This window comes from Scophthalmus maximus, chromosome 4 (assembly GCF_022379125.1).
Source record: "Scophthalmus maximus strain ysfricsl-2021 chromosome 4, ASM2237912v1, whole genome shotgun sequence".
In the NCBI taxonomy this organism is placed as follows: Eukaryota; Metazoa; Chordata; class Actinopteri; order Pleuronectiformes; family Scophthalmidae; genus Scophthalmus; species Scophthalmus maximus.
Window position 1 is genome coordinate 21,492,339 of NC_061518.1, and position 13,928 is coordinate 21,506,266.

The following is a 13,928-nucleotide window of genomic DNA, read 5'->3' on the forward strand; positions in this document are numbered from 1 at the left end:
CTTCTTTATTTTGTAATGTGGATTAACTGAATTACCAAGATGTCAGTTCATCAACACTGAAAATTCTAGTTTTGTTAGTTTTCCATTCAGCTAAAGTTAGCTGTGACCTTGTCACGAGATAGCTTTAAACTAATATAGTACCGTTATTTGAACTATCTAAATGACTTTTTCTCTGTGTGAGATTGCAGTGATTATAGTTATTTTAGTCTACTTCAGAACTGACATTCTCAGAAATGATTTATTACTATGGCATAAATGTATTACTATAAGGTAAAACAGACATCAAAAAGTCAGATCTTTTTTTCTAAACTGTAGTAACTGTTTTTGGCTATTGCAAAAATAGTTGAATGATAGTGGGACAGTGTGGGTCAGATTTTGTTGTATTAATCTTGTTCACCATATCACTCGACATTCCTAATCCTGACCCAAAGCCCAGTCTCTCCAGTCACTGGCACCCAATTCCGTATCTCCCTGTCCTTTCAGACCTGTCTTCTGGCTGGGTAATGACACCCTGAGGGTGTCTGCTGCCCTTTTTGCAGAGAACCGTCAAAGACTGTGCAAAGGGCTCAAAGCTAAAGATGGAGTGGTGCCAAAGGCAGTGGTGGTGCTGCAGGGAGGAGAGCAGAAGCAGAGGTGCTGCACGGACACAGACCTCATTTTCAGACAGGTAGGTTGTCTTTTGTCAATAACGTGTGTATTTACTGGCTGTACATACTAAATAGCTATGAATATTTAAAATCACACCTATTCCTGCCTTATCAAAACTTTTCTAAGAATCATGAGACATAATTTATTATGCTTTATTCATTTAATTAAAAGTAATAAATAGGTCTAATGATACCCTGTCTAGTTCCACTATAAATCACAAACATGTCATGCAAATGATCAGTTCCTAAAACTAAATGACATACTGCATCAGTAATATAAACCCATTTAACGTGGCATCACTTCTAAATTGAAATATTCTTCACAATGATTAAAATGAAAACCTGTTCAAAAATGTATTCAGGAAAGTGTCTATCGAAATATTCTTTATCACCGTACTGACAGTTTTCTGCCTTGAGAAGCTGGTGACAGTCTGTTGCTTTCCACTACACTCTAGTTTCCCTCTGGAAAAGAACCCTTTCTTCTCCATTTGATTTACTCCACAGCTGTGGGCATGAAGCAGGTATTTTAAGGATGAATATTCATTTTGTTACACACAAAGCAGGACAAAATAATTCAGTGAGACGATAACCAAAAAGGTAAACATGGATAAAAGGTATGATGTGGAAAAAGAAATGTATGGGGATGTTCATATATACACATCCATGTAAAGCAGGTGGCAGTGGGACTGAAACGGACAGACACGTTTCTCTGTCATCATGTTTGCAACGAGTGGTCATGAAATACACACACGTCTTGAATCGCAACTTTTTGATGATGATGATGTTATTAGAATCAAAAATTAATAAAAAATATTGTGACAGCAGATGTTAATGGAAATATCGAATGTCCTCACTCTGTTTTTTTTCAAAAAAAATGTTCCCAAGCTTGTGACTGGATTTAACAAAAGTCAAAAGACAAAACAAAAGCTGTGTTGCTGAGTTCTGTATTCATATCAGTAAATCCAATTTTTGGAGACAACATTTTAGGCATTCCACTCGTATTAATCTGACCAGAATATGCTGACGCCCTTATTTCTTCTAGCTGACTATTATCATTTCCTTCGCTAATGTCTTTGCTGATTGCTTCTCTTCTGTAGGAGTCTTTCTTCCACTGGGCTTTTGGAGTAACTGAGGCTGACTGTTACGGAGCCATTGATGTGGACTCTGGGAAATCCATCCTTTTTGTTCCCAAACTGCCTGAAAGCTATGCCACTTGGATGGGAGAGTGAGTCACACTAATCCTCAAAGAGCTGTGAACATAGCCAACAGTCATCAGCATCTGGCCCAGAGCTGTGAGCTCCAACTTAAAGAAAGGGTTGACAGAGTCATGTGCTGCATGGTTAGATTGTGTTTGTATTTGAATAGTCTATTTTAAATGTTCACACACTGCGAACAGTAAATCACTCAAATAAGTGATATTTCTAGATCAAATTTTTTGGGTGCTTGTTTTGGAAAGGCACATTAAATTGGCAATTAACAAGAACAGTTCACACATTTGGCAACAAGGCGATTGCTGCTCGAGTCATTTGTGGCTATCGATTAAAATAAATGGAGTGTACGTTTTCCAGACTGCCGAGTGTTTGTGTGTAATTGCAGCAGTTAAACCAGTGGACATTCTTGTCATCTGATGTGTTAAAAAAAAACTCTTTCACTTGATAAGCACTTCCATGTTCCGAGTTCGTCATTAGCTTTGCTTTCTCCCTCGGGTCTTTCTCAAGAATACATCAATTCTGCCATTTGTATCTCCAATCTGTAACATAATCCATCTGTTTTTGTCTTTATTATGTTTATTTAACTCTTCTTTGCCTCTTGTGTGTTTTGAATCTGTTGACAGGATCTTTAAGAAAGAGCACTTCAAGGAGAAGTACGCTGTTGACGAGGTGCAATACACCTGTGATGTAAGTCTCTCACTCTCGTTTTGTGCGAGTGTGTGTGTGTGTATCAGAGAGAGAGAGAGTGAGTGTGACCTTTTTGCTGTTCAGTAACTGTACCTTGATGTTAAGTCACCTAGCTATGAAGTTACAGGACATGACATTAGTGTCTCCGTAGACTGTTATAAAGGTGAAAGGTCGTCATTTATCTCATTTGAACCTCCAAGAAATGACCAGTGGCACCAAATACACTTTGGTACACAGTCTGGACCTGCGTCATTTATATCTGCTCAACTAAACCTGTCACTCAAAGGGATTAAAATACAAATGAACATGCACATTTTAAGAAACTCTACGAAGGCAGAGTTTGCATTCGATCAAAGAATTGCGACTTGTGCACAAATTTGTGTAAGAGGATTGAAAAAGCTCTGTGGGCTGGATCACGACATCAATGAATGTGTGTGTAGCTGCATTCACAAAAAAAACTTGTGGACCATCATACTGATGATTAATTTGTTGGAACAGTTCATCAGTTTGCACAGCTCTGAAAAAATTCACTGGGGACTTTCATCTTGAATTTTATTTATTTATTCATTGTTACCAGCAGCTCAATATCTTCTCTTTAATAACCTGGTCTAAAAAAAGCCCACCTCCTGCTCAGACTGTCTAATTGCATATTTTGAGAGTTTGGGGAAAACACTCGTGTATAGAAAGTGTTGACAGCAGATTCCAAGCGGCGAAATATTGGAGGGTTGATAGCTCCCGAGCTATTTTGGAGGCGTGCATGTTGACAAATTCAAATAATATATTCAGACTATAATACAACAGCTTTCACTGGCCAACAAATCACCCAGACGCTAGCATATTAAATCACATTAGATTTCTATATTTGCACTGTGACCCTGTGTTGACATTTCCCCACCTGCCTGAGGTGTTACATTTACTAATTAGTCACAGGCTGAGATGCAGTCCAACCTATTCAGTTCTTCCATGAGGCATTTTAACACTAGTAAAATATTAGAAATCATCTGCTTCTGACCGTATAGTTGGACAGAGAGACCAGTGACTGGTGTTGAGCTTTCCGTTTTTAATGCTGCCTATGCGAGGAACTGAAAGAGAAGAGTATTTCTTTATCAGCAGCAGGTCAAAAATATTTGAAATATTGAAGATATTGTTGTACACACTTTTCTCAGCACAGCCCTGCTTGTCCTTAAACAGTTAACTTGTTGAATGCAGCAGTTTGTGGAGAAAAAATAAAATAAAATACCTGGCAGGAGTTTACCTGTTTTTAATCTATATTTATGTTTCAGTGACACTATTTTTGGGAAAAAGTATGCACTGCGAGTCGCACTTGACCTTAAACTTATGACTATAACTGGTGCCATTGATTCCCTTTACTATATTTCAAGAACTACATTACACTGCACAAGATATATTTAAAACGTTTTTGAAGTCGTATTTTCAGTGAAGAATGAAGACAGTTGTTGAGGCAATGTCTTTTTCTCTGTTTTGAATTTATTGATACAGCTAAGCACACAACTGATAGATAGATAGATAGATAGATAGTTACTTTATTTATCCCAAGCTGGGAAATTCCGGTGTACCAGCAGCCCCTTCTTACACAGCATAATTTAAAAATATATACAATATCTACACAAATAAATGTAAAATATATGAATTGCAAAAAATATAGAGAATAAGAATAATACATTTAAAGAATTTACATGAAATATTAACTGTGGAAATAGTGCTGTAGTAACTGCATTTAAAACCAAAAATTCATGACATCTAAAAATAATAATAATAATTAATTTCATTTATAGAGCACTATTCATTTCTAAAAGCAATCTCAAAATCTATCTAATCATTTCAATCATTACTCTTATTTTTATTATATTGTGTCTAGAAAATTAAGAAATTAAGCACAGTGTATATGTTAAGGTTTTTCTTTGTTCCTCTTTGTTTTGAAGGTTTTAGGTTAAACAGCTTTAATTAAATAGTTAAGTAATATACTAAAAAAAGGGAATTGCTCCAGTATCACCACCGTGTCTTTGAGACGAGTCAGGAATCTGACATTCAGACTGAGGGCAGAGGAGTACAAATGTCGTTTGAGGTTTGTCATTCAGTGTGTCACAGTATGAGAGGCCATGTAGCCTGCCAGTGACCTTTATTCTGCAGCCTGAGACTAGACGAGGGATGATGTCCTGCTGCTCTATTGTGTGTCTCAGTCTTCTAATCATTCCCTTCCTGCTTCAGATTGTTGATGCCCTGTCCAACCTGAGACCAGCAGTGCTCTTAACTCTGGTATGCAACATTCATTCCTACCTGATTACATCTGGTTATGTATACATTTACAGAATAACAGAAAACTGATCACCAGAGCAAATATTGTGGTGTGGTGTGTGAGTATTTTACAGAGTCAGCTTTAGGGATGGAGGCCTGTAAAAGCTTCAGTCAGATGTACCTCACCCCAATTCATCTCAATTATAATATATATCAAAAATGTAAACATGGAATCCTTTCAGTTTGTTTGTGTATAAACTGACAGATAGTGACAAAATATATCTGCTATTGACAGTTTCGATTAACAAACTAAGTATGGATCAGCTGCCAAAGATGCAGTGTGAGAAGTTATGTACACTTATGTAAGAAAAACAGAATAGATCATCAGCTTGAATATTAACCAGCTTAATGTACTGTTTCTACATTTGAATGCAATTGGTGGTGATGCCCTATTAGTTTGTTTTTCTTTCCACGCAGCGAGGACAGAATACAGATAGTGGGAGCATCTGCCGTGAAGCCTCCTTTGAAGGAATTAGTGGGTATGTTTATTTTTCATCAATCAGTGTACTATTTGGGGGGGGGGGGGGGGGGGGGGTGCTTTAATTTAATTAAGCAGAGAGTCTTGCCTTTGTTTGTGAGTTATCCAATAATGAAACTGTTGTCCTTCAAACTAGTCTTTGTTCTTTTTATATTACACCATCTTCTCTGCATTTTGACCTTAACTGCTTTGAAAAGTCTCTATAGTTATTCTCAAAGGAAATATAACCATTTGGATCAGATCGCATTATATATTTATAATGCTGCTATTTCTTGTTACTTTTTTAATCAGGTTCCAAGTAAACAACACTCTCTTACACCCAGTCATTGTGGAATGGTAAGTAATTAAGTTTTGTTTTATAATATCATTGACCAAGTCACATTTTCCCCTCAGATTCAGTTTTAATACACAGACCTCGGCCCTCACAGCTGCCCGGTCAGGTAATTGTGTGTCTGTAATCAGAAACGGGGGCTTTTCTTCGAGTTGTTTTTTTTCTCCACTTAGAGCCAGAAGCCGATCTACACAGTTGTAATGGACTCCGTGCTTGCCTGGTTGTCCTTGGCATTACTGTTTGCACCCTCCAGATGAATTGACATTTTCTGAAATGAGGAGGAATCTTTTTTCAGTCACACCTCCTGGGGAGAGAGACTTGATTGAACCCCTTTGCCCGCTTCTGTCCACAGCTTGCATGGCTCTTTTTCAAGTGGGCAATTAAAAAATATATATAATTTGTGTTACTATTGGTTACAACTGCTGTGTGTTATTTCCTGTGTTTTATTATTTTAGATATCCTTAATGCTCTCCAGTGTGTCTTTCTAGTCATTCATGATGTAGCTACTGCTTTTCTAACCCAGTTAAACCTGGAATCGAATCTTTTAAATTCAGTTTTCATAGAGCAATGTCATTGCTTTCAACATTTGCTTTTTATTCTCCATAATTTGTCTTTGCCATTGATATTCTGAATGCATGTGCCTGTTCTATGCTCAAGTCTGTTTGCTGTTCGTGTTTTTGTTTTTGTTTTATCTATTACTGCTTATTTTTTTATATGTAACATGCTTATTGCATTGCTGCCCATCTTGACAAGGCCTGGCCCAGGAAGTTATTGAATCTCAGTGGGACCTTCCTTGTTAAATAAAGGATAAACGATAAATAAAACTGAAAAAATAAATGAATCAGCCCGCAAAAAACTAAAGTTGTAATTTGATTTTAGAGCTTGGATTTAAATCAAAGACTGTCATATTTTAAACCCAATACACCCGGAGTAGCAAGTCTGTGTATTGTGCATTGTCCGTCTGTCTATGTCTGTCACAGTGATAACTCTGGCAGTTTTAATCCAATTTGGATTAAATTTAGCTAATTGTGTTTGGTTAGGGTCAGGACCTGGGCCATTGTGTGTTGTACGAATTCTGAATTCTTGTTTCCGTCTCTGTCTGCAGCCGTCTGATTAAGACTGATATGGAGCTGGAGGTCCTGCGCTACACCAACAGAGTTTCCAGTGAAGCCCACAAAATGGTGAGGTCCTTCTCTGTTATACAGGGTGCTCACATTGCTCAAATTTATTTTCAAACGATAAAAAAAAGGAATATAAAGAAATCAAAAATCCAGAGCTTGAAATTAAAAACCCAGCCTCAGGATCCTTTAAGGCTGTTAACTGTTTAAATGCTACAGATTCTTACTTCGTCCATAGCTTGGAGGCCAGCGGTTAACACAGATAGCCTTTGACCAATGAGCTGTAACATTAAAGCATTCTTTTTCTTGTGCACAGGATTTAACTTTATTACCATGAATGTAGGTCATGAAGCACGTTAAACCGAGAAAGAAAGAATATGAAATGGAGAGGTAAGTGCACATTTGTCAATGGATGTGTGTCAGCTCAGTTTTGAATGATTGCCTACTTTTTTATATATAGAGTATATCCGTGGTAACAGTCACAATATGTTAGGCAGCCTTCTTTATTTTGACTTTACTTTCAAAGAGTCTCATGATAATGAACTGAGTGGCATATGGAGACAAACTCTGCTCTTATTACTTCGGTTTGAATAGATGTCATGATGACAGTTACTGTAGCCACAAGTCACTATTTTGTATCATGTTTTTTGTATAAAGTATCATTACTGGATGAGTGAAACTCTAAAATATGACATTTGAAATGAGCAGCAGATGATGAACTAGCAGTTTGGATTACACCCTGCCGACTCACATGGAACAAACAGAAAAGTCCCACACTCCAATAGCTGAATGATTGTTTTTATAGGTACAGTGGAGTAAGTACTTTTGCTGTATTTTAGTCACATGCTTCACAGTTCTGCTAAATCTTCCAGATGTCCATGGGGCTTCACTATATGCTGTAGGCATATTAAAGAAGTTTATGAAGTCTGGAATGAAATATTAAACAGATTATTGCAGGCAAATCAGCAATCCACTTGGGTTAATAATTTAGTTTTTTCGTCATGTTGAACAGTGTGTCACAGTGATTGAACAGGGACATTTTGAAGTATTCGATGTTCTGACTGAATTTCTTTAAAAAGCATGACATTAGGAAGAGGGCAGTGAAAGGCCTATTGCTATTGTCTATTGTCTTCCCTTGTGCTAAGAATTTTAATTTGTATCCTTTTTTCCAGCCTGTTCCAGCACTACTGCTACACGAAAGGAGGGATGCGCCACACTTCGTACACCTGTATCTGTGCAACGTATGCTTTTTTCCAATAATTATTACCCAACTCTATGTACGACTTAGTTTCTTACCCAAATTAATGTATTGATTAATTGATTTATTTGCACTACCGTTGTAAGAAGGATGTTGTCACCAATAGAATAAAATATGGATTTAAGGTTAGAAGTTGCCAGTATCATATACTTCAAGCCTCTGTGGGTCTCCAGTAGCCTCAGCGATTTGAACACAAAGCACAGTTTTGGATGTCAAGGAAGTGGCTCTGGGTAACCTTCCCAACCAAAACAAATCATGTTTGCTAAACAGCACATTACCTTTCTCTCTTTTGTAGGGTTACTGCCAGGGAGCAGCATCATTATGGATGAAGAATTTTGAGACGTTGCTAATAATGCTCTGACCTTTTGTATTAAAGGCCACGTATAATGAGCACATGACTGGGATTAGTGGTTGAGCATGCAAGATATTTCCCTGTGCAAATTAAGAGCTTGGAAACGAAGGAGGATGCTGTCCTGAAATACAGTATTTAATTAAAATTGTTTCAAAAGTAGCTTTCCAAAAGTTACATTCGAAGCAATGACCACCTTGTATTGTAGATGTTATTCACATGTTTGTTTATGTGTATGTCTTCCTAATTCAATAATTGTGTGTTCAACCCCAGGCTGCCAATGACAATTCAATTAATGATGGAGAGATGTGGTGAGTAGCTTTCAGTTTTTTTGTTTTTATAACTTTCAGCAGTCTTTAGATGCAAGCACCTCATGGCATTGGCTTGTAACAGACTCATAATCTCCAAAGATTCTCCTAAAGGGGGAGCTGTTGTGTCATTGACAGACCAATTGAATTGTCTTTAAATGGTATTTTTAGTTTTCTGCTTTAGTTGTGATCGTTAAGAGTTGTTGCTATCTGTGCACATTTGTTTCACTGTAAACAACCCCAAAGATTTTTAGACACAGACTCAAACCATTTTGGAAATACATTCGATTGGATCCACTCTGATAATTTGTCCACTGCAGTCTGTTTGACATGGGTGGAGAGTACTACTGCTACACGTCAAACATCACCTGCTTCTTCCCAGCCAACGGAAAGTTCACTCCAGACCAGAGGGCCGTCTACGAGGCCGTCCTCAAATCCTGCAAGACTGTCATGGCGGCCATCAAACCAGGTCATCATCTTATTTTCAGTTTAACTCATTACTGACCTACAAAAAGTAAAGTGAGGAAAAGTCAATCTATTCTAGTTAATTACATTGATGTTCAACTAATGGTTATGTTTTTTTCTTTGGTAGTAGATTTTGACAACATTTGAGTTTAGATTAGTTCTTGGTCATCTTTCTTAACAGATTCACCATTGAGTTTTTTGTCCCTGAACCCAGATTACTGTAATAAAATAATTCATCATAAGATTTTGGCGTTCAGATCGTTGTTGGACCCAGAATAGATCCATTATATGGATAGAACATCACCCTCAATCCAGATATTTAGAAGATTACCAGAAATCTCTCCATCACTCCTCACATGAACCTACATTTTAAATAAAGCATTGCAGAAACCCTTACGCATTGGTTCTGATCACCCTCATCTGGTATGTTGTGTTACATGAGCCTGCTTGGGTCTGCCTGTCTTGAGACTGGAAGAAAATGGATATGTTTTTTGTGCAACCTCACCTCTACATAAATTGAGTTCCCTTAAACTTCAAGCTCCAAAGGAATCTGTCCCCAGTGCAAGCAGCCATTTATGATCATTAGATGAACAATTTGCAAGAGGCCAGATTTGTGGAAAAAATTCACACCGCACACACCAATGAATCAAAGTATATACCTCATCATCTTGTATAACACAATGGCAAGCACTGTTTGTTGTCCAATTGCTCATTTCACTACCAAGAGCAAAGCCTTAATGATTACCTCCTTCCTTCACGTGTTATGCTGTGCTTTCGTCAGTATCCTGTTGCCATTTCTGGTGCTCTCAAACCCATATTCCACCAGATCAGGTTGCTGACTGATGAAAGGCCACTACTTTGTTTCTTATGACGGACTATGAGACACAAAGAACCAATGGATGTCTATGATTGGCAGGTTTTGCCATTCGGTACAACTTGTAGTCCTTGTTGCGCCACATATGCCTTGCAACAACATGTCAAAGACAATCACGATGTGACTGGAGGATGTCTTAACATCAGAGTTTTCTTACTGAGGAGCAGGCCAAAGGTTTCTTAGACTGTCTGAGAGCACTGCTTGCTGCCTCTGTCCAATGAACTTCACCAGTGTTCTACCATCTACCCAGAGAGGCCTGATCAGAGAACACTGAGTTATGACTCAGCCAAGATCGTACTGACCCATTGGTGGGTACATTTGGTTTGATTTTACTGTTTATTCGACAGCTTGGGGTATGATCAAAGGCCTGAGCATCAGACTCTGACCCTACTAGCCATTGAATATGATCCCCTTGAGTTAATCATTCACTTTACCTATTGCCAAAGTCCTTTTTCAAAAACTCTGGTCCAAAGAGTGAGAATAAGATGACCATTGCCTGTCGAATGCCTTTGTGAAAGCTTGGATATCATGGGAGAATGAACTCCCATGCTTGGCACAGATCAATCCAAGATGTTATGGACCAACTGGGGACCAAAATCCTTCAGCGAACAGAGAAGTGTGTTATGTGATGCCTCTGATGCGGCTTGTGGCTCAGTGGCATGGACTTAAACAAGCAGGTTCAGGTCTCCTTTGTCATGGCTCATTCAAGGGTGGCACCAAGGCAACAAATCACTATTCACCATCTAGAGTTTTGTTCTGCTCTTACCAAGAAAAAGCTAGAACAGATTCTGCAAACAAAGTCTTCCTCTTCACCGTTTAGTATCAGCATTAACAAAGCTGTTTGTGTCGAAGGTGTGAAGTGGACTGACATGCATCGCCTGGCTGACCAGGTTTACCTGGAGGAGCTGGTGAAGATTGGCATCCTAAAAGGCAGTATGGAGGACATGATGAAGGTGCACCTAGGCTCTGTCTTCATGCCCCATGGCCTGGGGCACATGCTGGGTCTCGATGTGCACGACATTGGAGTTACCCTGAGGTGAGAACAGAAGATACTTAAAAATGCCCCACAACCGTCCAGTAGACACAAGAAGAAGAATACACACTATTAATAATGAATACAACTGTGCCTCCAATATAGGTATGTTATCAATTATAGAAAGTCCTTGGTGCGGAAGAGAGGGACAAAAAGAAGTCAAGCTGCAGGAATAAGTTCAGGATGAGGGCAGGAGAGAGGGGGAAGGTGAATCGTCGTCTGAACTGTCAGGTGTCAGGTTTTATACACTAATGCACCTCTGACAACACAACCACAGTAGCTCCAGTGACTCTGGTGAGTGTCCAACAGCAGAGTGTCAGTTTGTGTATTGTTTGACAGGGCATTGCTGAATATGTAAAGTGCTCATTCAGCTTCTGTAGATACATGACAAACAATTGTTGGATAGTTTCAGTTAGACTGACGTAATTTATCTCTAATCACAGTATGAACTAGTATTTGCTTCTTGTTTTTCCATCATCTGAAGAGTTTTAAGCAATGAACCTAAAGTCTAAGCTAAACATTGATGCATGAACTCAAAAGGTTTCCTAAAGCTCTGCCTGTGCTCCTCAATTTGACTCCAGATATTCGACACTCGATCAAAATACTTTAATGTGAAATTTAACTTAGTATCTCAGTGTTATAAACTCTTCTGCTGTTCAGGGGTTGGAGCGTATAGATGAGCCTGGACTAAGAAGTCTTCTGATGGGCCGCCTGGTGCAGGAGAGGATGGTCCTCACCGTGGAGCCCGGCATCTACTTCATCAACCACCTGCTGGACCAGGCCCTGCCCAACTCCTCCCAGAGCTGCTTCATCAACAACCAAGTGCTGGCTCGATTCCGCGGCTTCGGAGGGGTCAGTCTGCCGCCACTGCTTTAACGGGTTTTGTTTGTTGGATTGGATTCACCAGACAGGTGGTCAAAATAAGTCAGGCTTTCGTCATGATTAATTGTCATGCTATTTGAAAATATAGGCCACAGTGTGGTTTTCATTTAATAGTTGTCTTCTGCTTTAGACATGAGTTTGTAGTTGTAACATTGCTCAATGCAGGATAGGATCCAGAGTAAGTCTTGGAATATCATGGTAATTTTAAGAGGCTATTTTCATGGAAATCAGGTAGTTTGAATCCTAAAGAGAAGCTGGAACATTTTTCAGTGACTAATTCAGCGCAGTCTTGTGTGTTTTACCTGTTTGCATTGAATTAGTTTGCCTCTGAACAGCTCCTAATTAGATCCTAAAATGTTTAACTGACTGCTGTGTGCAGGTTCGCATTGAAGAGAACATAGCAGTGACAGCGGATGGCATCGAGCTGCTGACCGGCGTCCCTTGCACCGTGGAGGAGATCGAGGCTTTCATGGCCGACTGCAAAAACCTTCAGCCCCGTCATCAGCAGTAAGAGACATGAAGGACTCAACTGGAGACAAGGCAGTGAAATTAGTTTGCCAATTCAAAATGTTCACTGAAATGTGTCAAACAAGTTCTGTATTATAATTCGCATCTTTTGGTTTTCATCCATATGTTGACAGTCATATTTGGCCAAAATATGACTAAATACACAGCTTTGTCTCTGTCTTCACTCAAGCGGTAAGACTGCCGTTCCTCTTCCGACTGTTCCAGGGTTTCTTTCCTGCCTATAAATAAGAGAGAGGCATTACTAGTATTGGACTATACAATAATTTGACCCATTATTCTATGGATTAAATGCTTTTCTAAAAGATTTATTTTGTTTTTTTCATTATTCAATTTTGAGTGCGTTATGTGAGGATATATATTTTTTGTGGCCAAGACATGGCGTTAATTAGGCCATTGATTGTTGTATGAGCTAATGTGACTTTTCTGTAAGATTATGTAGATTGCAGAAAAAATACAGCCATAACTATAATTGGATTATACTTTGCCCTTTTAAATGTGGCAAATGTATACATAGGGGTATAATGAGTACCGGGCAAAACTGCCTCTAGTTCAAATTAGGCAAAATTTACTGAGAGCAATGGCCTCATTTAGTTTGTACCACATTTGCAGAAGAGGTGGTGGAAAGGTTGGGAGTCTTATTGCTGAAGTCTTGGAATTTACACAGGTGTTCGGTATTCATTATCAGTTAAATATTAAATTATAAGTCCAAATAGCCAGGTTAGTTGAGACATGAACAAATTATATTTGCAAATACTCAATACTCTAATCGTAATATATTATTTAGCTCCAACATTTAGTTTGTTAGTGTAGTAAGTTCCTCATCCACAATCACATAGGTTAAAATAAATATTAAAGACCACTTCCATCTATCAGTATTGGAACTTTAAATGAAATTATTAATAACTCTATCTCATCAGAAAGAGTGACAGGTGTTGTAATATCTTGTTGCCTTGTACATTATTGTCAGACAATGAAAGCAGCTCATGCTTCACGGTGTGTGTTCTTACCCTTTTGACCATTCGTCATCAGTCCCTGGATGGCGTCTTTAATGACACACCGTTAAGAGTTACCAGCCTTTAGCATCTGCAATCACTCATAGCAATTAATTAAATATCAAACTCCCCCTGTTTTATGACAAAAGAGAGTTGCATCCCCCTACTGCTTTTACTGTAAAAGCACCATTACAGAATCAAATCAAGAGGCAGTAGCCTGCACCTTTGCAAAGACGTTTTATGTTTACTTCTTGTTATGGCCCAGCTCTGCGACCAGAGCAAATGATTAAGGACACGCGACGGTCTAACTAAAACAATGATCATTTATTTAACAAAAGTAATTTTCAGACAACTAAAAGAAGAGAAATAGCAAGTTCAAGGACTGGCAAAAACTAGAACCAGACCAATATGAAGTTGTCTGAATTGAAGGTTACCTTGTGAGGTACCTTTC

At 38.6% G+C, this 13,928-nt stretch overlaps 1 pseudogene; it reads left to right on the forward strand.

The window, feature by feature from the left end:
- Positions 1–347: 347 nt before the first annotated feature.
- On the forward strand, positions 348–12,789 carry LOC118302649 (annotated as a pseudogene).
- The last annotated feature ends 1,139 nt before the right edge of the window (positions 12,790–13,928 follow it).